The sequence below is a fragment of the Nicotiana tabacum genome, chromosome 22, assembly GCF_000715075.1.
Source record: "Nicotiana tabacum cultivar K326 chromosome 22, ASM71507v2, whole genome shotgun sequence".
Classification (NCBI taxonomy): domain Eukaryota; kingdom Viridiplantae; phylum Streptophyta; class Magnoliopsida; order Solanales; family Solanaceae; genus Nicotiana; species Nicotiana tabacum.
The window spans coordinates 52,170,959-52,176,958 of NC_134101.1; positions in this window are offsets into that span (position 1 = coordinate 52,170,959).

Consider the following 6,000-nt stretch of genomic DNA (forward strand, 5'->3'; position numbering starts at 1 on the left):
TTTTATTATAGCATTAAAAATCATGACAATATCTTTCTTAGTCTTCCTCCTCCCTATGGAATGAGCACAACAAGGTGCTAATACCACCATTGAGAAGAAAAAGAAACTAATCAAGATGTGCCAAAATACAAGTTACATATTAATTTACATGGTATCTCTTACAAATTTCATAAATCTTTTAAGGTCCGGAGGAATTTTCGTTGGTGGTGGCAGAAATGAAGCTTGTTCATCACCGCTTCCAGGCGAAGCATCATCCTCCGCAAGTTCAGCTAGCATTTCTTCGTAAGCTTCGTCTACCTCTGGTTGTGATTCAGCAAGTCCAAAATTTCTTCTTTCCGAACGGATCCAATCTCTGAAAAGTACTGATTTTTCCAAGCTCTCCCTCATAGACGCTCTATAATCACTGAGTTGAAGTCTTGCTTGACTGAAAGCGCTCTCTGATGCCACTGTTGAAGCTTGAATAGTTAAAATATCTCGGGCCATCCTTGAAAGAATCGGAAAGTGTTTTTCTTTGTCCTTCCACCATTCCAAAATATTAAAAAAGCCGTCGGGATTCACTTTCTCAATTCCCTGTGACAAATAAACTTCAAGCTCATTTAGTTGTGAAAAATCACTAGTACTAGAACCTTGAGAACCCCTGAACCCTGCCCAAGCACTAAGTGCTCTTACTCCCGCAGTTCTTTTAGATGATTGAGAACTAGAAGAAGGAGTTGGAATATTTGGTCTAGCATGATCTAATGCAACTTGATAAGCATTATAAATAGTTTGAACATTTATTTTAATTGAGGCAATTGCGTTCGGAAGTTTAGACAACTCCTCATCTTCAAGTGCTAAACCATTATAAACAGTTTCATACCAAAATTGAGGACCTCCTAATTTCATAGTAGGATTTAACAATGCAACAATATCATAAATAGGGGAAATAGGAAAAAAATATTTTTTAAACTTTTTTCTCATGGAATCAATAGCAAGTTGATAAATTTCCCCACCCTCTAAAAAATGATCAAACAAATTTGCAAGTTCTGCAATATAAACTAAACAGTTAGAAATAGTAGGATAATGTTGCCTAGAAAATTTATTTGTAGCAATATAAAATTTTTCTAAAAAATCTACAAGCATTTTAACATTAGCCCAATCCGCATTTATAAGGTGCTCATCATCATCACTTACATGAACATTAAACGTTGAGTTTATCGGGTTTCTATATTCATATGCAATAACTAAACTTTCATACATGTAATTCCATCTAGTTGGACAAGGTTTAGGAATCTTTCTTTCTCTTAGGCCAAATTCATCGCATCTTTTAAAATATTCTCTAAGTCTACTTCTACGGTTTGAATAAAAAAGCCAATTAAGAGCCATTTTAACCTTTTCAATTTCAACATTTAAAATTCGCATACCATCACCCACAATTAAATGGTAAATATGACAAATACATCTAACATGAAAAATGTTACTAAATACAGGACTTAGTATAGTGGCAAGCAAGGCTACAACATTTGTATTACTAGTAGTATTATCCATTGAAACTGACATTATTTTATCACTAATGCAAAAATATCTACAAATATCCGCAATCGTGCTAGAAATAAACTGCCCTGTGTGACGTGAATTAATTATTCTATAAGCAATAATGCGCTTTTGCATTAACCAATGCTCATCAATCCAATGACTGGTAACAGTAAGGTAATCACAGTCATTACCACTTCTACCAATATCAGTTGTAATAGCAAGACGACAATTTATATGAGTAAATAAATAGCGCAAATATTGTTCATATTCATGTTTATATTTATAAATATCACTCTTTACGGTTGTGCGAGGAAAACCTTTATAAGTAGGATTATAAATTTTTTCTAATATAATGCACAAAGTGGGGGTTAGAAGGAAAACTATAGGGTAAGCACATAACAGTGACCATTTTTGCCAATTCTTCCCGATCTTTTTTTGGATCATAATATAAAATACCACCGGTAACAATGTTAATTCCCGGTTGAAATTGATTTGACCCGGTACTAAGGTCAGCCTGACTAGGTGCACTTGTCCCCTCAGCCAAAGCTTTCATACGAAAACATCTAGCTTTATCTTGAGGGTGTAGCAATATGTGTCTAGTCAAACTTCCCGTCCCCCCTCCCCTCAGCCAAAGCTTTCATACGAAAATATCTAGCTTTATCTTGAGGGTGTAGCAATATGTGTCTAGTCAAACTTTCCGTCCCCCCCCCCGACTTCCAACATATTGAAAAACTAACTCTTTGCCACAAGTTTTACACTTAGCCCTATTTTTTTCTCTTAGTTGAGTAAAAAATTGCCAAACAAGAGATGTTTCTGCCCGTTTAGGAGGTTGTCTAGAAAAAGTAGGGGCACTAATAGGAGGGTCAGACGGGGGATCATCTAGATTATTATTAGTTGGGTTAACTTCAGGAGCAGGACTAGTGGGTGTATCATCATCCGGTTGCGTTTCATCAAAATCTATTTCTTCATCATCATTTTCATCAATAGTTGGATTACCATAAAGAACATTCATATATTCATGGTTTAATTGTTCACCAGGTGCAATATTATGGAAAAATTGACTCTCGGTAAATTGTAATAAACTATTATCGCTATCAAGAATAGGATGTGTAGGACGGGTAACATGTTTGGGTCGGGGAGCCGGGGGAAGTGGAGGAGGAACATATTGTCCACTAGATTCACCACTCTTCGATTTTCTCTTATTTTTACTAAACATATTTTTTAAGGAATAAGCCATCTTAATTAATCAAGCAAAGTAAATAAAATAAATAAAATTATAATATTAAAACTTAAGAGTTGGAACGAGTTTACCGAATTGACGAACAACTTGTTGGAAATTGATTATCGTTGAAGATTTCAATTCACCAACTTCACAATTGTTTCACAAATTGTAACAATAAAGTAAGCAATAGTAGCAATTATAGAAGTAAATTAGAGAGAGATTGTGATAGATTGATGATTTTGTAAGAAAAATAATGGGGTATTTATAGTTGAAAATAGGAAAAAAGTGTAATTATAAAAAGTTTGGGGTTAAAACAAAGTTGAGGGGTTAAATGGCTATTTCATAAATAGCCAACGGCTATTTTTGACAGCCCAACTTTTTTTTTAAAAATATTATAGTCGTTGGGCCCGCTAGGCCCACTAAGGGACCGGGCCGGTCCCGGTCCGGTCCCTGGCGGGCCAAACGATCCCGGGCCTGACGGGTCCAAATCATAGGACCGGCCCACGAGACTGGACCAGGCCCGCTAAAACCGGACCAAACAGTCCTGGCCCGTTTGGCCCGCGGTCCCGGGCCGGTCCCGGGCCTGGACTGGTCCACTTGCCAGCCTTACTCCGTTATGTCATTTATGACTTGCGTGCAAAATTTGAGATCAATCGGACTTGATTTGATAGGTTCCGGCGTCGTTTGTAGAAATGGAAAATTTTAAAGTTCATTAGGCTTGAATCTATGTGTGATTCATATTTTTAGTGTTGTTTGATGTGATTTGAAGGCTCGACTAAGTTCGTAATGTGTTTTGGGACGTGTTGGTATAATTGGTTGTGGTCTCGAGGGCCCCGGGTGGTTAACAGATCGAATTTGAAATTTGAAGAAGAGTTGAGGCAGCTGATATCTGGTGTGATCGCACATACGGAAAAAGGGCCGCGGGTGCGAAAAATCCATCGCAGGTGCGGACACCGCAGGCGCGAAGGATTTTGCCGTGGGTGCGAAGCCGCGGGCGCAAAGGAATTTGCCGCGGGCGCGATAATCGTAGGGCAGTGAGTGTTTAAAGCAGGGATTTGAGCATTTTTACTCATTTCTTCATTCTTGGACGATCTTTGGAGCTTCTTGAGAGGAGCATTCACCTAGCAACTTGGAGGTAAGTTAATTCCCACCTATTGTAAGTTAAATACATGGTTTATATATAGATTTAGACATGAAAATTAGTAGAAATTGTGAGATTTTGGTAGAAAATCTAGAATTTGGTATTTTTGAATTTTTACCACGAATTTGAGCATGGGATTGGACATAAGTCATATATTTGAGTTCATAAGGTTATGGGTAATGATTATCTTCGAAAATTTTCGGAATCCGAGACGTGAGCCCCACGGGCAATTTTTGAGTTAATTTTAGATTTTATTGAAAAATATAGTATTTTCTTATGGAATTGATTTTATAATTTTTGTTATCTGTATTGAATTAATTATGACTAGATACGAGTCGATCAGAGTCGAAAAATCGAGAAAAAGGCATAATACGTGATTAAATTGGAGCAAGTCGAGGTAAGTGACTTGTCTAACCTTGTGTGGAGAAATTTTTTCCTAGGATTGGTATTGAAGTGATAAATTGAAGTGTGTTAAAAGCCGTGTACACGAGGTGACGAGTGTGTACACGGCTAAATGTGAAAGATTATGTCTTTAAATTGTGTAGATCGTTGTTGCATATCAATTAAATAATTTTACCTTATTATATTTTTCATCATTGATTTAAATGTTTATACTTTAAATTTGCTTGATTTTTTCCTGCTAATTGTTTTACCTGTTTATTTGAAACTTGGTTTCTTTTATTCTGTGCATTATTTGAAGGTTGATTTTCTTAAATTAAATATTATTAATATGAATTATTTGAAATTTTAAATTTGGTATTGAAGCAACGTATTAAAATTTTAAAATATTATTTAGTTGAGTTATTTATTACCGAATATTTTTGGTGATATTTTCATACCCATTGTGATGGAGCCGTGAGCTCTTTATTGTGGAAAAATATTGTTGTTGATTTATTTTGGCAAATTGAAGTATTTGAGCACTTGAGATGCAAATTGTGATATTGATACGCATGCGATGGTATAAGGTTTGGGTGTTAAAACGCATGCGGTGAGATAAGGGTGACTTAATACGCGTGACTAGTAGGGAAAACTACTAGAAGTCATGCGGTGTGATGAGGATGGCTAAAATGCGGGATGCTATTTCGAGAAAAATATTTTCTTTAAAATAAATTGTGAAGGCTCCCGGGTATTATAAGGAAATGAGATATTGTGAACTTATTTATGATTTGGGACTACGAGGTGGTACCTCGGGAGTGCCCTTATTGATATTGATTTATGGCCGCAATTGCCTTTGATTATTGTTTTGATTTTCTTAAAGTTGAAAAGAATTCTGTTTTGTTTCCACGAGGTATTAATTGCCATTATTTGGTGTAATTAAATGGTGACATACTACTTGATTCATTTTAATTGTTATTTTATCTTATTATATTGTTAAACATCTTACCATGCCATTATTTATTTTTTAGTAGGGCCTGACCTGACCTCGTCACTACTCTACCGAGGTTAGGCTTGGCACTTACTGGGTACCGCTGTGGTGTACTCATACTACGCTTCTGCACATCTTTTTGAGCAGATCCAGGTATGTCTTATCAGACCAGGCATCCGTAAACTAGTTGTACGAGGAGACTTTGAGGTATATCTGCCAGCGTCCACAGACTCCAGAGTCCCCTTCTATCTTACCATGTTGTCTTCTTTATTTGTTTTAGACTCTGATATATAGAGACATAGAGAATAAATTCTTAGAAGCTTGTGACTTATTTCTACCGAGTTTTGGGAGTTGTAATTATTTGAATTACAGTTTATTTATTTTAGATATTTATTATTATTCCGCATTGATAGGCTTACCTAATCTTAGAGACTAGGTGTCATCACGACCTCTTACAGAGGGAATTTAGGTCGTGACAACAGGTTGGCATTAAAGGAAAATGGATCGATCATGTTACTAAAGAATTTGGATCCTTCAAATGGCTTCTGCAATGGTACAAGAATGATATAATGATAGGCCAAAATACCTCCAAGCATTTATTTATCCCAAGAATTCAATTTTCGCCTCTAGAAAATAAAAGATGCTCTTTTAAATTCATCAAAAAATAATTATCAATACGTTTATATTTTTCAATGACAATAAATAAAGCACATGGTCAAACAATCCTCATCATAAGCATGTAGTTGCTGTAATATATTT